The sequence below is a fragment of the Candoia aspera genome, chromosome 2 (assembly GCF_035149785.1).
Source record: "Candoia aspera isolate rCanAsp1 chromosome 2, rCanAsp1.hap2, whole genome shotgun sequence".
Taxonomy (NCBI): domain Eukaryota; kingdom Metazoa; phylum Chordata; class Lepidosauria; order Squamata; family Boidae; genus Candoia; species Candoia aspera.
In genome coordinates, this window is record NC_086154.1 from 177,965,326 (window position 1) to 177,987,988 (window position 22,663).

Below are 22,663 nucleotides of genomic sequence, written 5' to 3' on the forward strand. Positions count from 1 at the left end.
TTCTGTAGATGGTGTAAGGAATCCTCAGCCCTCCAGATGTTGCCAACTCCTAGCTTTCTCCATCATTCTCAATGCTGTCTGGATCTGCTGAGTGTTGGAGATCAACCACATTAGGAGGGATTCATCTCCTCCACCTTACCTATATACTTATCCCTGGAAGAAACTTCCACTGAACTGAGTGATAGCTGAGTTGACATAGATCTTTATGTTCCTTAAAAATGGTCCATGAATAATCTAGGGAAGATAGTAGAAGACAGCAGGTTTCTTTAGACTACATACCAGCAGACTGATAAGCAGATTGCCAGGTCCATGTTTCTTCCCTCTGCTCTTCTTAAAAGGTTGTTGAGTTGTTCCATAGTGGCAGCTGACAAAAGGACGGACTTCAATTACTATTGCTTAGCTACTCAGGACAGGAGGCAAGCCCCTCATGCATATTTAGATTTGGGTCATCATGTTTTCAGGCTTTTAGCAGTGATCCAGCCTCCATTTCTGGAAGACTGCATGAGCTGCAGTTCAAAGAAGAAATGGGTAATATATTATAATGGTTTAGTAACTTCATCTGTTTTGCCTTCTCAGTTGGGATATGTTATGTTTTGGCCATTGGTTCTTGCCAATATTCAATTTGATTACAAAGACTAAGCTAACTTTATTTGTCTGTTTCCTGATGTTTCAGTTCCAAAAAGAAATCAAATCTGTTTCTGTGAAAGATCAGAAAGCAAAGGGGAAAATACAGATAAAGCATTCTTATATAGATACCATATGATTGCCAACAAATTTCCTCCATTCCAAAGACTTGATACACATGTAAGACATATGCCTTAGTCTTCTTCAGTCTGGTGTCCTCCAGTTGTTGGGATTGCAACTACCCCAAATTCCTGTCAGCACAGAGGATACTAAATTGGCAAAACTCCTGCAATTCATCAGTCCTGCGGGATTGGACAGTTTAGTCCTTTGAAATTAAGGGCATTCACTCTCTCCAGTCACTGATCTTTGGTTTTTGTTCAGTAGCCAATTCAGAGTCCTGTAAAAGTTACTAATAATCATTAGGCATAATTTTAGCAGTCATTAACTATAAAGGTGATGGCACTTGAAGATTGAATGCTAGATTAGATGGATTCATATTAAAGAGTTATGCATTTCCTTTAAAAGTTTCAACAGACTTATTACCAATGAAAGCAGAAAGAATATATCATTTTTGTTCTTATAAAAATTACTCCTCAGTAAAAACATAGGAATTGATATTTCATGCAGTATTATCAATCAATCATCCAGTCCTCTGCCTATTTATTTTGCCATTGCCCAAATAAATAATCATAGTGTAGAGCAGAAATTAAAACAACTGAGGCGCCGGGGCTAAATGCAACTGTTTAAAACAGCTGTGTCTTTTCCTGAAATTGTACAACTGTCCTTCAAACTATTGCACATCCCTAATATCAAATACATGACTGGAGAGTCATTGTTTTAACTACATCATATTTTAATTAATTTAAATGTAAACAAAATAACACTAAATCTGCACGTGTATGCATGTACAGCAATGCTCATTAAGATCTCCAAGAGATCAAGGATGCATTACATTCTGCATAAGAAAACTGGTTTTAAGATTTGATTTTTTAAAATACAATAACATAAACTTTCCTTATGAACATAAGAAAAAATAGATTAAAAATGGTCATATATAGAAATCTTCATTTTCACCATTGAAGTGTGAGGGCTTGCTTGTCTTTCAAGAAAATGAACATAAGCTCTTTAAAGCACTCTCAGGTGAGAACTGGGGACCAAAACAAAGCCACACCAAAAGGGGACTCCACAATCACCCTGTCCCCACAGCCTGGGAGATCAACTGGGTCTTCAATAATTTTGTGAACAACATAAGAGTGGAAGCCACATGAATCTCTGGAGAAGATCCTGTTGAAGTCCCTGATGATTTTTGGAATGGGGAAGCAGAACAGCCCATGGTCACAATCACTCCAAGTGCCCACTCTAACACTGTAGAGTCCAAGCCTCTCTCTGGTTCCCTGGGGAGTTCCAGGCAGTGAAACAGGGCAGGAGACAGCTAGAAGACTAGCAGTACAAGACTCACCAGGGAGTGGTCAGTCATATCTATTGTGTGGTAGTGAGAGCTGATAAGAAGGCTTATTTTGTGTCCTCCAGCATGGGTTTTAAGATAGGCAAGGGCTTGCTGTCATCTGCCCTGAAAAACCCAGTATTGAAATCTTCAAATTCAAACAGATTGAATGTAATTTAAAGAGATTTACAACAGCACCACTCCTTCCATCAAACAGATGGTTCTTCACAAAAATGTATTTGAAATAAAGCCAGGGACAAAGTCTTAAACACTGAAAAGTGAGGAGGTTTCCTTTCTATCTTTATTGATGCTTTACAGAAAGCATTGTAACAGGGGAAGCCAGCTCCCTGTCTTTCTTCTGAGTAGCCTTTGGTGAAAAAGTCTTCACTCAGTTCAAGCACTCTAGTGTGCCACAGTAAGAATGTTCAAGTATGTATTTTTGATAGGATCTTATCATGTAACTAAAGAGGCCACGCTACTAAACCATAACTGAGTTAAACTCTTGCAGCTGTTGCTTAAAATTCTCTCATAATGCCCAGAGGACTTTTGTCCTTCAAAAACCAATAAGTGAAATATGATTATATTGTCTATGTTGGTTTTCCCTTAAGGGAGCATATAATAAAAGCCTACTAAATATCATAGCTCCCTTTTTACGGAATATAAGAAAGCTGTTGTAGGGTTTTTTCCTTTCAAAAATAGGCTGCAGTCCTATATGTAATTATGTGAACATAAGCTCCATTGACTCAGCAGAATTATTGGCCAGTCTTTCTCAGACCAACCTACTGTACTTTCCAAAGATGCTGGTGTGGCAATAAAATTAGGAGACCACCTAATTTGCAACTTCGAGGTCTTAAAATAAGGTGGAATATAAATACAATCAATTAGGACAAATGACACATCATGCATTTCTTAGTAACACTGTCATTTAGGCAGATCTTCTATAGTAAGATTTTCTTATGGAAACTGCTATAGTCCCAGCACCAAATGATGTAAGCAGTTATCATAGATCATGCTAAGCCATAATATGATTTGCTCAACCATAATTGATCAAACCATGGCAGAACATGATGGCTGGGGAATATTGAAACCTCAGTTTTATTCCATCAGATAGCCTCTGTGAAGCTGTTTGGCAGTACGAATATCTGTACTGGTATTTAAAGATACATTATCAAATAACCATATAAAGTTTGCTTCCAAGCCTTATAGTATCAACCTGAGCAGTTCTGCCCAATTGCTTTTGACTCATTCATTATATATGTTCATATTAGTAAGTAAGCATTATGTGTTTCAAAAGGAAACATGTTTAATGAACTGACATCTGCAAATAAGCAATTGCCAAATTATTTTTTCCAGATAGCTACCAATAACATAACTGCTAATGCTTTGGTCCTTGCATGGAATAGATGTCCCTTACACATTTGTATATAAAATGAATATTAAAATATTTGAATTCTAGTGAATGTAAAAATGTAAGAAGAGCCCTGTTGGGTCAGACCAAACCCATAACTAGATCAGCAGCATCCTGTTTCTCATGGTGAAAAAACAATGTTTATGAGTCCCAAGCCTTGCTAAAGACAACAGCTTTCTTCAGCTGTTCATCCACAATAAATATAAAGCAGCATATGGTCACTGATAAAATTTTCTTCCATGAATTTATCTACTCCTTTTTGAAAAGACTCTGAACCTCCTAGCCATTACCACAGTTTATGGCAGCAAATTCCATAAATTAGGTGTTGTTTATAAAATCACTTTTAAAACTTCCAAGTCTCCTGAAACAGTTTTCACTTGAGAACCCTAATATTTCATTGGAATTGACTGATTGATTATGTGCCATCAATTCAGTGTCGACTCTTGGCAACCACATAGATTTTCTCCAGGAGGATCTGCCCCAGCCTTGTCCTTGTCACTGCTGTAATTGAGTCCATCCACCTTGCTGCTGGTTGTCCTCTTCTCTTTCCTTCCATCTTTCCCAGCATTCACAGAAACACCATCAGACCAACATTTACTCTCTGATTTTCTCTATGTATGTGTATCTTATACATCTCGATCACAAACCTATTTAGAAGTTTATTCCCACTTAGCCTATTTTCTCCTCAGGGAAATGGGATCTTAATTTCTAGTATTACGGGGTCTAAATTATTTAAGCTTTTTGTTGTAGGGAAGGTACGTCTACTTCCAGATAATTTTGGTTGACTTTTTTTGAACCCTCAGCCTTATACTTTTCTTTTTGAAATGGGAACAACCAAAATATACCATGTTGGTACATTAGAGAATTCTAAAATGTGGGGGGGGTTGCTCCAGTGTGCATCGTTTTGCTCTTGCTTATACTGAAGTTCATTTGCCATTTTTTGTAAGCCATCCATATAATAAGATGGCAGATGGAATTCAGTATAAATGAGTTCAAAGCTATGTAGGAGACTAAAGAAAACCCACAGGGGAGAACTGCCTTTGATTTGATAAATCTAAAGAAGAAACATGAACGCTTTGGTTTAACGAAGTATCAGCAACAGAGGAAAGGGGCCATCAGTGTAAACACCAGCTGCTCTTTTGCTTCCAGTGGCTTTTATAGGGACCAGCTGTCCAACAGAGGCACATGTCAGAAAGTACATGAAAAGAGACCACCTGTTCACCCATTTTGAAGAGGCTGTTCCTTTTTTTTTTTTTACAGTTTGGGGACACATGGATTCTTCATAAGCAGAATTGTTACTATCCTTACTTGTGTATCTCTTACAAGGTGGAGACAAGCAATATAAAGTGGAAAGAAATAGTTAAGCTACATGATTAAAAGCCCTGTATATCACTTGCTAGTTGGATTACTTTGGCCTACAGGTGGAAAATAGTATGCTTCTGTTCCCCTCTTTATTTATATATATATATTTTAATTCACACACATGAAAATTAACATACCAGAAGAAGTTGTAGTCTAGACTCTGTCTGGTCTGCTAATTATGGATTAACAGGAAAGATGTATTTTTAAAAACGGTGAGGGACCACTGAAAAAATGTGAAGTCCTTTACCCATATTCTGAAGAACTAGAGGAACAATTTAAGTTTCTTTGTAAGGCTGCTATTCTAAACATACTTATTTCCTTGGATATTCCACTAAACTTAGCAGGATTACCCTTAGGACAGCACTGTAAATATTATAGCTGACAAATAAACATTCCATATAGAAAACCCAAAGATTTCCACAGAACCTTCAGTATTTAGCCTACTTATAGAATGTTTTACTGACTTTCTCTATTACCATATCTAGACTGTCTGCCTATAATATTATATATTCCTGCATTATAATGTAAATGTGAATTGTGAACTTCACATTTTCTACAGCTCTACTGTGTGACTAGATTCATTAGAATTTCATGAAACACACAAAGAATGACTAATGTATTTCTGCAAATCTTAGTGTTCCGGTTTGTATATTACCGGGTGAGAACCACTTCAAGAGAAAAGACTAAAAGGAGGGGGTGGGACTTCAATTTCCCATTGCGTTAGTTTTTAAGAAGTTAATAAATGAAGGCATACTGGTTAAAAGGTATACATTCTCCATGAGAAATGAAGTTGAAATAAATAGTTCATTAATATAGTTATTTTCCTGGATCAGACAGGTCCAGATGTATGAAGAAGCTCACAGTAAGATATAAATATGATAGGAGTTCCTTCTCCTTGGAGTCAGCAGCTGGCATTGAAAGGATTTCTGCATATGGAAATTCACTAACTGACATACAGCTGTATTATTCTACAACTTTCATTAATTTGTTAATCCTATTTGAAGCATGTTAACTAGTGACCAGCACTAATATGTTTGTGTATGATCCACTGAGGTTTAAAACTGGGTGAGCCAGTAATCAAGGTTTTAATTATTTCATTTCTGGTTAGATGCCTTTAAGCTATATGAAAGTTATGCAGTATTCAGGTTTCCAATATGGCAGCTATTTTGAATTTGAAAGACCACAGAAAACTTAAAATCTCATTAAAGAGCCATGTGGGAGAAGGATGGCTCCATGCACACTAATTAATGTTTGCACTAAGCATATCATGTGAACTGGGCCTGTATCACATTTCTATCAAGCTTCTGGTAGTAGTCTGGACTGGAAGCAGTTAATCCTAAAAGCAACTATCTCAGAGCTCTGGCTAGTAAGTTTTATTGAGAAGAAGGTTAAATTAGGAGAAGGAATGGGAGGCTGTAATCTAAATCTGAACCATAAAAGCAATCCTCTGGTTTGTGCCACTAGTTAGCCCAATGCTGCATCATATTATAACAGGGTTCATATATCATCCTAAGCCCAACTGTACTTTCTTTGCTTTTGGCAAGTCATGGCTTATTCAATAAACCATGACTAAATGAGTCATGACTTGGTGTAATACAAGAAATCAGTCAAAGTGTATATATCTCAGCATCTCTATGCTTGCCTTCTACCTTGGGGATACATGTTTTTCAGATATGAATCCTTAGTAAACAGCTATCATTGTCAATCATATACTCTCCTTGAGTGACAGATAGTATTAGCCTTGCAACTGTATTTTTACTACATTTCACTTGACTGAAGTCACTCAACATGCATTGATTTGAGTCTAGTGGAAGCAGTCTCTTTGTTGTGTTTACTCATTTTTAGCCACCGTATCCCAAAGCAAGAAGCATGGCACTAAGAACCTGACTCCTTTTTAAGAGCATTTCAGACCATTTTTGTTTCACTACTGCAGCTATTTTGAAATGCAAATTACAGGCAATGTGCAGGTTGTATTAAAATATCCAAGATGAAAGTACACTTGATTCCCTTTGCAGTTTATTAATAGTTTCCTGTCTAATCAGTATTAATTGAATGCACCCCTAGTATAGGAAATAGGGAAATTAGAACACCAAGATGTTATATGCACCAAGAATAGCCTCATCCACATTTAGATTCAGAAAAAGAAGCCATTCTATTAAATTTGCAAGGGTCAAACAGTTCACTTTTAATATGCATCTATTTAATTAGGCTGCTGTCCCTGGTTTAAAAAAAAAGACTATTCTGTAACATGTAAAGATTCCATCTAGTTGAGCTCAGCTTATATTACATTCAGTATAATGGTCCTTCATACTTCGTAATCTATAAACTTTAGTGAATGGATTTAAGAATAAGGGGTATAAAAGACTGAATTCATAAATTATAATCTTCTGCAAGAAAAGCATAAGAATCTCTTTGATCAATTCTGGGATTCCAAGCAAGAACTTAAAATTTCAGGCCCCGAGTTCTCCAGTTTAAGAGATAACAGATAAATGTTTAGGACAGGGTCAGAGATTAGTACAACAGAGCTTGAAATGAAGATGACATTTGTAATTACAACTTTGTAATTTGTTCATTTTAACAACACATGAGAATCCCATTACTAGAGGAAATAAAGAACCAACTCAAAATTATCACTTGCAGAAGAACTGGACACAATGACTCCTGTGACTGCTATTGAGGAATGTTAGGGCAGTTTCTCAATATAGCCTACAAAACAAAATTAGCTATGAACCGAAATAAAGTCTTTTGGGAAAGTTCTTGGGGAAATTGCTTTGGTATGAATAGATTCATATGAGTCACTCCAGCCTATGTACAGTAAGGACTAAAAGCAGAGTTAATGACTTGGAAGAAAAATTTGAAAAGGTTGAACAAACTCCTAATCCTTTTGTCTGATTGTTTTTGTGGTCAGAATGCCTACCACTATATTATGTCTTCATTTTTTTTTTAGAGAATAATGGCAGTTTTGCAACTGTCTCTTCCCACTCCTAGATATGTTTGTAACAGAAATAAGGACATTTTCTTCTCCTCTGATTCAATATTGCTTATACCAAACTAGGATAAAGACTAAATATGTCTATCAGTCAGAAGATGTTCTCAATAATGACACCTACACAGCGCAACTGCCTCTCAAGAGTTGCCCCCATCTTGTAAAGAATTTGGCTGGAGGGTAAGACCTCTTTCCCCCTCTCATTTTAAAAGTATTTCGAGATTGATATTCCTTAGTTTTAAAGGAGCTTAAGTTTTTAATTTATTAAAGTTGTTTTATTATTATAGATTTTAACTATATTAATTTGTAAGTCGCATTACAGTTTCAGGAAAAATGTTAGATAAGTGTAATGAATTGACACATTCATTGCAGTGGTGTTCATTTATTTCAGTGTTTCTCAAACTTGGCAATTTTAAGATGTGTGAACTTCAACTCCCAGAATTCTGGGAGTTGAAGTATTCTGGGAGTTGAAGTCCACACATCTTAAAGTTGCCAAGTTTGAAAAACACTGATTTATTTGGTATCCTGTTTTTCTATTGCTGTTGATTAAGGCTAGAATCGTCTGTCGGCTTAATCTAGAAATAAGCCCCACTGAACCCAGTGGAAATGTATCTTAGTGTAGACATCCTTAAGGTTGCACTGTAAGAATATAATAGCATATAATAACAATAATATAATAATAAAGTATCTGGACAGCTGAATCAGTAGCAAACATTCTGTGGTCCTCCAGATGTTTCTGAACTTCAGCTCCTAGTAGGGGAGGAAAGTTATGTGTGCTTATTTATCAACACTTGGAAAGTCACATCACCTACCCTTAAATAATTATTTAGTTCTGCCTGCTACTTTATATAGGCACTATAATTAATACAGTATCAACTAGAACATATAAAGGACAAGCTTACATTCGTTATTTCTGCTGAATGGCTTGGTATATTGTTTTTCTGGTTGGCCAGGGTTTTTACTTTTATCTCCATTTTTTTTTATTTGTAAGCCTCCCAGAGTGCTTAAGGAGTTGGGTGGTCTCTAAATTTGGATAAATAAATACTAAGTAAATAAGTGAGTGATGCATTTGAATCTTGCCTCAACCATATTTTTTCAAGGTACATTCAGGGTTAGGCTTATTTCTCAACCTTAGAAAATTGTTGTAACACCAAGTTACAAACACAATGAAGAGCTATAGAAATATATTCCTCTAGAATTGTAGTGCTACTCAACAATAATCCTTTAATATATCTTCCTTCCTTCCCTGTAAAAAAAATGCTTCTTTCGATTCTTAAACAATGTTTTCCAAGCTGGCACCTTCCAGATGTGTTGGGATTACAGTTCCCAGAACTTCCGGAACTGGCATAGACCTGTGGGGCAGGCTGTCCATGACACACAGTCCACTGGGAAGTTCTCTTAGCAAGAGCTCTTACAAGAAACCAGATTCACTCTGGTATGCCATAAGGTTCTTACTCACCTCCCATTCATTTCAGTTGCATCATTTAATTAAACAGAGGTGCCATTGGATTGTTTGCATTGAACAGTGTAATATTCTGGGCTGGCCCAATGTTGATATTCAGTAATAGCCTTCCAGTCTGGTGACCTTAGATCTGTTAGTCTACAATTGCAATAACAATTGCAGTCAGTTAGGCTGGCAATATAGGGACTGTACTAAAATATTCCTTGTAATAGCTATGGGGAAACCTATTAAAGTTCTCCTTTAAGACATAGCCTCTACCTTAGACTTCCTACTAATTCCTCTTTTCTCTGTATTTCACAGTAGTAATCCCAGGAGTATATTTATAATTACATGTATTATCTGTCCCCCCAAAAGCCAAAACCTAACCATGTAGGGTTATAGTTGTATAGCCCTAAATAGTCTCGCTTTCTCCAACCTGGAGATCTCCAAAGGTTTTGAACTGCAACTGCATCATCCTCACCAGCATAAGTGATGAGCAAGGAGGCTGGGAGTAATGGGAGTTTTCCTGCATTTCTGGTGGGCAGAAAGTGGACCTATATGTTTCTTCGAAAACACTTCACAATATTTATTGGGGTGACCTCTCTCCCACGAAGAAGGAGGCGCACTGCACAACAATCCCGTCGACTAGATCCCTTCGATTCAGTGGGGCCAATAAATGGGGCTAGGATTAAATCTGGGCTACCAGGAGCGTTTTCTGCGCCCGCTCCCAACCAGGGCGGGAGAAGCAGCCGCTCTTTTGCAGCTTTTAGTGTCTCTGGAATGGACGGCGAGGTAACCTGAGGAGGCAGCCTCTTTTCAGACACCCCCCCCGCCCCTTTTTTAAACGCGTCCTGCCGGGCGGCGAAAGGGACGCGAGCGAGGGCAGCAAAAGCGGATTGGATCTAATCGGCGGCAGAGGCGCGAGCCTTTTGGGGGGGCGACGAAAGGAGCGGGCGAGCGGGAGCAGCGTTGCCAGCGAGGCGAAAGAAAAAGCAAGATTTCCAGCCGGCTTCTGCGAAGCTGCCTCTCTTAATCCAACCCACCGCCTCCTTCCTCTCGCCGACGGGGTGAACTGCCGCGCTGCAGCATCGCTTCCCAAACAGATTTCCAGACTTGGAAGCAGCCCGCCGCGGAAGAGGCGGCGGCAGCGAAGACGAGCGGCGGCTGCTCTTCTGTTGGTGCTCTCCGCCCCCTTCCCGCGCCTTGACGCAGAGAGAGCGGAGAGAGAAACCTCGCCGTCGGGCTGAGCTCAAAGGCAAAAGCAGGAGAGTGGCGGCGAGCGAAACCTGAGGCGGAGACCGAGGTAGCTGGTCTTGTCCCCCACCCCACCCCACCCCACCCCTGGTGCCGAGGCACCTTTTCCTTAGGGCGGGCAATAGTTGCGGGGAGAGGGGAAGTTTGCCCCGCGCCGTTGCCTCCATCTTCCATGCGGGTTGTTGCGGCGCGTGTGGGAGCGAACGGTCGCTGCTTGCGGAGGGAGAAGGAGAGGGAAGCCGCCGGGTGGGGGGCGGGGTGGAGAGGTCTGTTCTCCCACAACGGGTTTCTGCGGCCGCCCTCGCCCGCCGTCCGAGCTTTACGCGAAAGGGAAAGGTTGGGAGCGTTTCTGGGTGGGCTTTTCAGGGGGGACGCCGCTCGAGGTTTTTTCCGGGGTGCCACGAAGAGTAGGGCGTTTCGCTGCCCAGCTCCTGATGCAAGCACGCCGCGGGATCTTTTCGCTGCCTAGTTCTGCCTGACTAGAAAATGTGTATTAAATGCAGTCGTTCCGATAGACCTATTTGGAAGGAACCCCGCCCCCTCCATCCTCGGGTCCGGTGGGACTTACTTCCGAGGAATTGTGTGGCGGATTGTCGCTTAAATAAGGCTGGCTTTGCATGCCAACAGTCCAAGACCCTTTGCTCTGAATAATCATCATAAAAGCTGTTGCCCTTTGCTTGCCTATGCTAAGGACAGTAAAGGGCCGCGCTATGTGGATGGTTGACCTTGATGTAGATATTGTGGAATACAAAACTATTCTAAATACTCGAGGAACGACTCGCTCTCCTCCTACCCTAGTTAACCTTGAGTGCATGCAATGAGGGGGGCTTTGAACTACTCTGAACCTTCTGGAGGGCTTCTGCAGAGGATGTGGGCTCAAAAATGAGGAGAGTGTAGAGATAATTCAGTGTTAGATGGGGTTGGAAGGCTGTGAAGTAAACAAGTGTAGAAATAGCTAAAACAAGCAGCCTTTTCTCTATCCCTAACCCTAGCCATACAAGAAGCGAGTGAATTAGATTAAAAATATATCCATTTTGCAGTTGGGGAGGATTAAATTTGGTCTAGTGGTTAAAGCAATGGGCTAGAAAGCGGGAGACTGAGAGTTCTAGTCCTGCCTTGGGCATGAAAGCCGGCTGGGTGACCTTGGGCCAGTCACTCCCTCTCAGCCCAACCCACCTCACAGGGTGGTTGTTGTGGGGAAAACAGGAGGAGGAGGAAGGAGTGGTTGGTATGTTCACTGCCTTGAGTTATTTATTTAAAAAAAATAAAGGTGGGATTAAAAAAAAATGAGTAGTTTCCATAGTGGTCACACACTGACACATTCATCATTGTATGCAAACAATTTCTAAATGACTTGTAGATGCTTTTTTTAAAATGCTCCCTATCAGAACAAGATACGAATGGTGTCAGTGTTTTTTGTGATACATTTAATTGAATAACTACAGTTCCAGAAGTTTAGGTAGAGGTGGCCTCATGATGAGAAGAGAATGAATGAATATATAAAGGAGTGTTCAACTGTAGAATAAGAGATGGTTGCCTTTATACTGGAAAATTTGTTTAACGCTTGGCATTGTGATACAGTGTAATCAGGACTCTTGCACTATCTCAATGCTTGGGCATATGATTTGGTATTCATCGCTGGTGAGTGTTCTGCAGAGGCTTTTCTGCACTGTTTATTTCACTTTCGCAACTGAGTTATACGGACTTGAATACAATGCCAATTCTAAGGAAGCATTGGCTTTGTTGCACGTGACTCTGTTTTGGGGCAGTGACATATGCAGTCTTCAGAAATGTTAAATTGGTATCCTAAGACTGAATTGCTGCTGCATTGATGATGTCATTGTATAACATATCCTGAAAACAAGTCAGTGTATTAATGTTTTTGCACTTTCCCAAATTTTTTAGATTGAATTTTTATATTCAGAAAAATAGTATATACTTAGCAGAAAGTGTATTTTGAGACTAGTTAGGATACCTTTAGCCAAAGAAAGAAATGGAGAAAACAGCACACAGTTTACCATATTTTTATATTATTTAAATAAAAATGCTAGGAAGAAAAAAAAGTGTTCTGTCCTTCAAAGCTTCCTTAAATTTCTTCATACCCCTTATTAGAAATAAGAAGCATCTCTATTTCAAAGCTGTTACCATTTTTGGAGACATGAATAAATTATGTATGTTATAAATCTGATAGGTAATTACCACTTTCATTTGAAATGATCATACTGAGTGTTAGGGGCAGCTATACTGTTGAGGATTTGCAGAAAGTTACTTAAGCTCCTGGAGGATGCTTATTTTATATGAAAAATATATATATTATTTATTTAGGGTTTTTTTTTAGGGTGCCTGACTCTGGGCAGCTTACAATATTTAAAATACAGTTAAAAAACATGATTAGTAAACAGTAACTAACCCAAGTCAGCTGATCTGTATTCAAGACTTTTTTTGTTTTTTATTAATACTGTATGATCATTTTTTAAAAAGCAGAATTGTAATAAAATATAATTCACAGGACAAATAAACCAAATGAAATTGCCTAATAAAATTTTACTGATTTAGAAAGCCTGTTTGAATGAAATTGTCTTCATGTGACTCCATAAAACATTGATCTCTGATGTATTAAGAGGGAACAGATAAGGTAACCCTGCTCTGGTTTAGTAGCTTAAGTGGTAAAGGGAAGATCCAAAGCAGGGTCCTTGAGAATGTAACTAGGCAGATTAATGTGAACAAAGATAGTCCTTATAGAATTAAAGCCCTGAGCATTTAGGACACATTTCCTCCCACCTATATTAGACTTTGGTCCCCTAATCTTTAGTCAGTATAACTACTGATTCATTTAGTGTTTTCACAGAGAGAGCCATAACTTTGATCTCTGTTCAGCAGTAGAGTAGGAGTCAATTCAGTTCTGATGAGATATGCCCCATATGCTAGTTTTGGATCATTTTTGTCAGCAAGGCCTAAATTTGTCTTCACTTGACAGTGGAACTCAGTCCTACCTGACTCACAAAGTAGTTGAGGAAGACCTCTGCATACAATGTTTTGAGCTTCTAGAGCAGTATTACTCAACCTCAGCAACTTTAAGGTATGTGGACTTCAACTCCCAGAATTCTCCAGCCAGCCATACTGGCTGGAGAATTCTGGGAGTTGAAGTCCATACATCTAAAGTTGCTGAGGTTGAGAAACTCTGTTCTAGAGGAAATGCAGGATATAAACATAATAAATATAGCTGGCTGATCAGAAAGCACCATGGGCAAACAGAGAAATCTATTAGGCTGACTGTGATCTATAGAAAAGCACTGGTCATATAGAATTGTTGACATTTTCCTCTTGTGAATGGATAAAATAAATTCCATGGAACTTGGTAGGACTTTCTTCTGAGTAAACAAGCTGCAATATTTTTGCTTTGTAAATCCTATTGCAACAATGTGACTACAGTGATATATCAAATTATGCCAATTTCTTACATTGTTCTCATGAAGCAAGAAATATTTATAAAAAATGACGAAGTATTCTGTTTGCATATTTTACACATCCTAATTTGCTGTTGTAGTATTTTATTTTATTTTTTTGGAATTCCCACTAAAAGAAGCAGATAATGGCTCAGGATAGAACCAGTGATATTAAGTATGCTGTGAGCTATATGCTAGGATGACCTGCACTTAAGCCTGCAAATCTATAACTGAATGAAGTAAGATTGGGGGTTCCAAGAGTCTAAGAGAAAAGGCACAGTTTTCTTTTTGGTATATAATACTGTGTTGTACACAACTAAATGGGAACCTTTACCTTTTTACTATCACATGCTATACCTGCAATTCATGTACATTTGGGGGAGGGGGTTGCCTTCACTGTAAACAACAAACAAGTACAGAAACAATACAGTCAAATTAGAGGGATGGCGAGGAACAACATAAAGCATTCTATGATTATGACGCAAGGCAGGTTTTTAAAATTTATTTGGATACTATGGGGCTTAGCTGAAGACACATTTTCCTTATTGTAGGTTTGGGCTTCCTGTTGGATTTTAAACACCTTTCTGATTATTGTTTTAAATCAGTCAGGTGCTGCTAAGAAAAATTAACCACATGTATGCCTGTGCACATTAAACAGCACATATAAGCTGTACGGGTTCATAGGGTTCAACTTGTTCACTTTCAAACATGTAATTTTGAATGCAACTGAAGATAAAATTAGTAGGTCTTGATAATGGCCTCGTTCTGGTATATGCTATTAGGAGGGGGTAGGGTACACTGATAGAGTGCGCTGAGTACTGTGTGAAGATAATAAGGCTGCAACATAAATACAAATCAAGGAATCTGAGCTTATCTAGCTTACATGGAATGAAAGGGTAAGATAGGATGACAAAATAATTGATACTGTGAAGAACTAAGGAGATTTCCTATGTTCTAAAGTTATAAAGCAGGAATCAATAATCTGCAATCTTAGGATGTACATCCCTCCTTGATTTCAAATACCTTCTGCAAGTAATAAGGCAAGAGTGACCTGTATTTCCCCAAGAACCCAAGGGGTAGAAAGAGAAGAGCAAGAAGGATTAAAAAGAGAGAGAGAGCTGGAAGTGGTAAAAGACTTCTCATTGGTTCTGATCTTACCCCCTCCTGACATGCGGTCCCTGATAGTTCCATCATAGAACTTGACATCAGAGTTTTCAGAAACAGAATGCCAGTAACAGGATATATATTCTGCTGAAATTTATGAAGTTCTTACTACTTTATTTTAGCAATCTTTATAGTAACTATGTTGGTCAGACATCTTGAAACTTTGTCATATGCTCAGAATTAACCCCAGAACTTTCTGGCCTGTAACATCATGTTTTATTAGCACTTTGTGACAACTAATATTTTGCCCTTCATTGACTACAGTATAAAGTGGTATAAATCAAGTGAGTAACAATGAGTTAGTTCATGTAACCAAAAACCAGGATTTGACCTCATGTTTTCCCCTCATCAGTTTTTTTATCTCTCACTCAACTTAATTGATGGCTTTTTTGTTCACTACAAACTGTAATTTGTCATTATATCTAAATTGGCAAACTATGGTTTATACTTGTTCTCCAAGCTAAATTTACAAATCATCTTGTACTGTGCAATCTTAGATTGAAAGAAAAGAGTAAATTATAATTTATCTGACTGGATGCAATTGAACATGATAGTTTGCCACAATCCAGCAGGAAAAAAAACAGTAGGAAAACATGTTCTGATAGTATTGAAGCCTTAACTGAATGTCCTGGTCATGGATACACTGGAGGGTGTGTGTATTGGCAGTTAAAGCCAATTGGAAATCAGTGGCCAATTCATGTGAACCTCCATTTAGGGAATGATTCCTTTAGATGCTTTCCATGTAGTTTGCTAGGATTCCAGTACCTGTAGTCCCAACCAGTTGGGCCCGCAAGCTCTTGCTATTGTCATGACATACATAGAAGAGAAGCAGGACTTGCATCTCTAACTCTCCCCTTGCCCCCTGCAGGCACCGTTGTTCCCAACAAATAAAGAAACCACCAAGTGAAGGAAAACTGAATTAATTTAAAATTAATTTCCTCTAACTCTCTCATTGTTAAGAGCCAGGTGAATGTCCAGTACTATATTAGCAGACTGGGCATGTACTTTACTATAGCAGTGATACGTCTTTGTAATATGGAGAGCAAAGCACCTACAATTACTGTATCTCTTAATTGCTATTCTCACGGCCATATTTCCTGTTCAACATATTCTTGGAAACCCCAAGTCAGTATAGAGACAGACGATGCGGGCACCCTAGTAATCATTTTCACTTGCAAAAGGAACATTTTTAGCCAAGGTTTTAAGAGTGAAGTTTCTGTTTACTTCATGTTGCTTCCAGTTATTTAATTTTCTCATCCACACAGACACACTGTGTGTGTGTGTGTGTGTGTGTGTGTATATATCTGAAGTTCTGCTTCCTCTCATCTTAGTAATATAATGTAATTTGTATGTTTAAAAGATACTACTGTGAAAAAGTCTAGACCAATTGCACATTACCAAAAAAAGAGGAAAAAAAAAAAGACATGACATTTGACTTTAAAGCAAACTGCATGAGCAGATTTTGCAGACATGACTAAAAATTCATCTAACTGCCTTGCATTGAAAGAAATTTTAACTTCTCTGCCATATCTAACTTGTGCTAAGACCACAGCTTTCAGAATTTAAGGGACAGTGTGTATTCCTGCATGTGGCAAATTACACCTGTTTCCTGCTGATTTTTTTTTTAATGTAACAAGTATTTACCTGGAAGTATTCAAGTGATGCTCTCTATCTGTACCTGAAAATGATACAGTACACACCATTGGTTTAAAATAGTTATCTGTTCATTTCTTCACTATATAATAAAGTGAAATTAAAGTTTTTCTGTAATGCCTACTGAGATCAGTTGGGGAAAAGGCTCCAGGGTAAGATACTGAAGAGGCCACAACATAATAATTTTAAGAATTATACACTGGCTCTTGAGACAGTATTGACATAATATATCTCTTCCTTCTCCGAGTAGATGATAGTCTATGTGAAATGGGATCTGCTTACCAAAGCCCAAATTGTCTGATCATTGCAATTTACCACCTGCAGAAGAAGGACAAAACTCCCAGAAAATGACATGCTTGTACAATAAGGAACAAATGGGCCAAGTTGTGCATCTTTTCCCTGTGACTGTATAAAGCAAGAACATGTGCTGTTTTCAATCTTTATACTCTGATAAATGTTCAGATCATTTCCAAAAAGAGCATTTACATTGCTATTTAAGGATGCAGAGTTAATGCATGAGAAAATGCTATCATTCTGTATTTTCAGAATAAACCCCATTATCATCTTTTCAGCCAGTCCAACAGCCTGAGTATGCTGCTCTAAGTTCCTATGTGTACAGGCTTCCACATTCATTTTAACAGGAAAAATTATATAAAGCAAAGGAATATGTATAGAAATCAACTAAGGAGATATTGCAGATGGTTGTGAGGATTCATGCTGCAATATAGAAGGGTATAACTTTACATTTCTAAAATACTTTTTTAAAAGCCCTGAATATTGTAACTCGGTTTCCCAAAATTAATTTTCTTTTTACTTTATCTTTTTGTTCTTGTGGATTTTGCTGTGTAAAACTAGCAGAACTATGGAGCATATGTTTTGTTACTACTGTTTCTATGTGTAATTAATTTCCTTTTTTGAGAGAGACAAAGACAAAGGGGTGGGAAGGGAAGCAGAGACTATAAGCTAAGTGTAGGTGTTTGCTATTCCAGAATTCATAATCCTTGGTTTAGTTTCCTGTTTCCTATGTATAGGACTTTTCTCTCTTTACAGAGCTAAAAACATTCTAGAAAACAAATTAATAAGAGAGGGACAATGTTGCTCTAATTCCCCAAAACAATAATAATTATGCATTGTACAGCAGTGTTTAAAAGGAAAAAAAAAGCTGCTTGGGAAGGTGAGAAGAAAGGAATTTCCTCCTCCACCCTTGCTGTTGCTAAGTTGTAATCTAATATTGTTGGAAAAGCGGAAGGGAGGAAGGAATAGAGAGGTTTCACTTATCCTCAGAATGTCACTTTGTATGCTCATTCTGAAGCTCTTAATGCAACAAGTCTTGCCAAACACTTTTTTTAAAAGTTTAGTCACAGCTGACTGGGAAAGCCAGTTGAATGAGAGGGGGGGGGCACAGGTGACTAGGTTGATTGACTTAAGTGAGCCCATAGTGCTGTGAATTTTAGAGTGTCTTTAGAGGGAATTTTAGAGTGTGTGGTTACTTATTTCATGGTTTAATGCCAGTTAAAATTGCAATTCACCCACATGTCCAAGAATGTCCATAGAAAACTACATCTCAGAAGGAATATCAATAGCATTGGTTCACCAAGTGGGGGAATAAAAATTAATGTAAATGTGACTGAACTCTCATATGATTGCCAAAAATTTCATGTAATACTTTATAATGATTATAATGCCTTGGACCCAGAAGCCCACTGGCAACTAATGCAGCAACTTCAGAATAGCTGTTCTACAATTATTTACTTACTTACTTACTTTATTTTTATCCCACCTTTATTATTTTTATAAATAACTCAAGGCAGCGAATATACCTAATACTCCTTCCTCCTCCTATTTTCCTCACAACAGCAACAGCAACAACAACAACAAAACATATTCAGAGAATACTCGCAGATGGCATTACAGTAGCCGAATTGCATGGTGATCAGGGTATAAGTCACTCTCAGAAGGGAACCCTAATCTGCACAGGACCATAACTGGTGCAGTTATGGAGCTGGGTGACAGGCCCCCTGGCCACAGCTTCCACCTGTTATTCTAGCAGGAGTTGTGAGTCTAGAGGAACCCCAGATCATGGACCAGCTCCTGAAGGGGAAATACAGCACCATCAATGGCTAATATTCCTGGTTGCAGGGCCGCAACTGGGGGGGGGGGCAAGTGGGGCATGTGCCCCGGGCGCCACGCTGGGGGGGCACCAAAATGGGCATGGAATCCATGTTTGCCCCGGGTGACACAGATCCTAGTTGCAGGCCTGCCTGGTTGCTTATTAACAAACCACAACTCCATCTTGATAGCATTAATCTGAGCTTGTTTCTTTCCATTGCAGTCCTTACAGCTTTCAGATACCAATTCAAAACTTTCATAGCATTTCCAGCTCACCCTGGAACCGTTGAGTGTTATCAGCGTACTGATGACAGCTCACTCCGAACTGACAGATGACCTTTCCTAATATTTTCCATATAGATGTTAAATAACATAGGGGATAGAACTGAGTTCTTTGGTACCCCACATTGACTAGGCTGGGAACTTAACAAAAAGTATTGGAAACATGAAAATATTGAAAGAAACCATTTCCTTATTGTTGCCAAGAAAACTATGTAGACATGGCCATTTGGTTACCAGATTCAAAGGAGTCTTGATCTTACATTCAGATAAAAGCTTCCTAAAGTAAGACATCCTTATCTGCTCTTTAAAATAGCAGGTACAGATTTGATTTGCAATATACTGCTGTATTTGTTACAGAGGTGTATCCAAAATTTCTCCCCTCTACCACACATGGAGGCATAATCCAATTGCTTCACATCCTGACAACACATTAGTGAGTTACTGCTATAAGTATTATTTAGCAATATCAGTGTGGGGGACCATCTGTACATAATTTTCAGAATATTGTTTGATATTTTCTGTAATCATTCCATATAGTTTCTCATATGGCATTTTAATAGCAATGTTAGCTGCATCAAATTGCTGTTACCTATTGTGTTGATTTTAAATGAAGCAAGCTAATTGTTAATATTTGTTTTGTAATCTTTTTGGCTATAGATATATGTCTTCAATCTTCAAAGAGAAGAGAAGACATAAAGCTTGTTAGGACAAGCTAGCTAGTGCATTGTTAATATACTACAAAAAGATTGCTTATGTGTAAAAAAAAGATTGCCTACAAGTGTCTGGTTCTACATATGCATCACATTAGCATACAGAAGAATATCTGATCTTGTAGCTGTTATAATATAGGAAGTACCTGGGTACTAAGTGAGATACAAGGTAGTGCCCATTGAAATATTTATATGTTTATTGCATGTATATCTTACCTTTCCTCTGAGAGCTCAAAGCAGTATCACAGAGGTTTCCTCTCATTTTATCCTTGCAATAGGGGGCTTAGGTTGGGCTTAAGAGTTTAAATGGCTCGAAGGGCTCTTGTAAGCTCCATGCTGGGGTGAACAGTTTCCTTCTCTCAGTCCAGGACTTTAACCACTATGACATACAGCATTCAGTTCAAAAGATAGGCATGATTACTGTTGTTGTTATTGGGTAAATTTCTGATACATCTTTTGTGTAAGTGACTTACCATTATAGAAATGTATAATTAGAAGAACTGTCAAATTAACACCTAGCTGGTTCTAACAAATCATGATATACTCAATTGACATAGTTTTATTTGACTGACCATGAATATTGTGCTGCTTTCCCTTCCCTACTGAGAAATTTTGGTTTAATCTCTAGCTACAAATCAGGATGTCAGTCATTACCACAATCAAGTACAGGTAATCCTCAGGTTATGACTGCAGTTGGGACTGGGATTGCCATTGCTAAGTGATGTGGTCGTAAAGCACAGTATCACATGACTGCATCACTTAGTGATGGCAATTTGGGCAGTCCCAGTTGTCGTAACTCAAGATATGTGGGTCATTAAGCTGGAAGTGGAGGGAGTTCCAGGTAAGGAGCAACGGGGTGCGGCAGGGGTGTGTGGGAGGCCCAGTGCAGGCTGTGTGTGAGTTGAGGGAGGGAGATGCTGTGGTGTGTGAGTGACACAAGCTCAGGAAGGCACAGGAAGGAGGGTGCTGATGGGTGCGTGCATGTATGCAAGCACAGGAAGGCCCAGGAAGGAAGGCGCGGGATGTGTGCGAGCAAAGGGGGGAAGAAGGATGTGGGGACACTTAATGGAGTAACTTGCAGCCTTCCCCGTCCAGCTTCCCCATTGACTTTGCTTGTGGGAAGCCCACAGGGAAGGTCAGAAATGACAATCATGTGACCCCAGGACACTGCAACTGGTTGTAAGTGCAAGCTGGTTGCCAAACACCCAGATTTTGTTCATCGCAGGGGTGCTGCAGCGGCCAGAACTTTGTGGACCAGTTATAAGTCCCTTCATTCAGCGCCATCGTAACTTCGAATGATTGCTGAATGAATGGTCTGGTCATAACTCAAGGACTACCTGTAGTATGGATTGATATCTTACTTTTTAAACACAACATTTACTAAGTATTGTTATGTTTAGCTGTTAAGTATGGCAAATTAATTTAACTGTTTTATGTAATCGAGCTATCATGAAAATATGTGGAAAAAAGTATGTTGTTCATTCCTGAGATGGTAAACCTGCTTAAGGTAAAGCTGTATTACATCTGTTTCTGTATCAAGTCTTGGCATTCTGCTGACATCAGATACCATATCAATGCTTTGAAACCTTCAGGTCAACATTGGTTAACTCAGAAAGCATCTGCATTCATATTTTGGCTTCTCTACTGCAATAGGAAATAGCTGCAGTGAGCAGAGTTTTTCTTTTCAATATAGGTTAGTAATCCCTTAAGTCTTAATGGAAAAATCACTTGGCTATAATTAATTCTCACAGCCCCTGGACATAAAGAAAAATCAAGTCATAACCACAAGGGAATACAATTAAAAGAAGCCATTCCTAACTTCTTAAAATAAACAGTGCGGCATGGTTTTGTTCAGATGTGGGAATGTGTGACATACTAATCCAACACTTCCTTAGTTTTGGGTGGGATACCCAAAAAGTCCTTTTACAGATGCAGCATTAATGAAATGTTTTTGGGTGGTAGAGGGAAGGAACCAAATTAGAGGAAATGTTAGAATTTCCTTACAGAGTCCTGGATGATGATGACAGGAAGCTATTGTTTTAAATGGCTGGAGTGCCTTATATAACCTGATTTGCACAGACCCTTGCAGGAGAGTTTGAAAACATTATATATTCCATTAGCACTGGCACATCTAAACCCAGCAGTAACTCTCATATAAACTGATGAAAAAGAATAAAAATGACTCTTTATTCACTGCTCGGTTTACGTGTTATATCAAACCATGGTTGCTTTAACCGCTTTATTAAATAAATTATAAGGACTAGGTTCACACAATATTCAAAACCAGATTGGCTGGTTGGTTTTGTGTAAATGTACTTTTGTGCAATGAAAGTTCATAGTTTTCTGTTACACAGTAGCTAAATTCGTGTTAAATGTTTTTTATTGGAGCGTCAGCTGAGTTCTACCACTTGATCTAGCCTAATCTAAGAGGGTGCACATGGTACAATTTATTCTAAACAGACATTGGTCCATCCAACTAACGCTTTCTCCCTGAAAAGGTTGCTCTCTTACAGCACCCGAGGATGTTTTTAATTGGTCTAGGCATCCTCTGAATACAAGATCACGTGTTCTACAATTGATCTTAGACCCTGTAGTAGATCCACCTTTTTTGCCATTAAAAAATTAGTATCTCAAATGAAATGAATCATCAACTTAAATTCGATGACTGTGATCTGATGGCAGAGCCGACTCAGTCACCATCCCAGGAGAAATAGCCATGTGGTCCAGCAATGTATAATCTCAATGTACAGTTCTCAAATGGGAAATGACACCCCACCCCC

At 38.7% G+C, this 22,663-nt stretch overlaps 1 protein-coding gene across 4 annotated transcripts in view; it reads left to right on the forward strand.

Moving 5' to 3' along the window:
- The window catches only part of PALM2AKAP2 (PALM2 and AKAP2 fusion), a 245,171-nt gene that overhangs the window by 155,558 nt on the left and 66,950 nt on the right, over positions 1-22,663 (forward strand). The gene's annotated exons all lie outside the window — the stretch shown is intronic.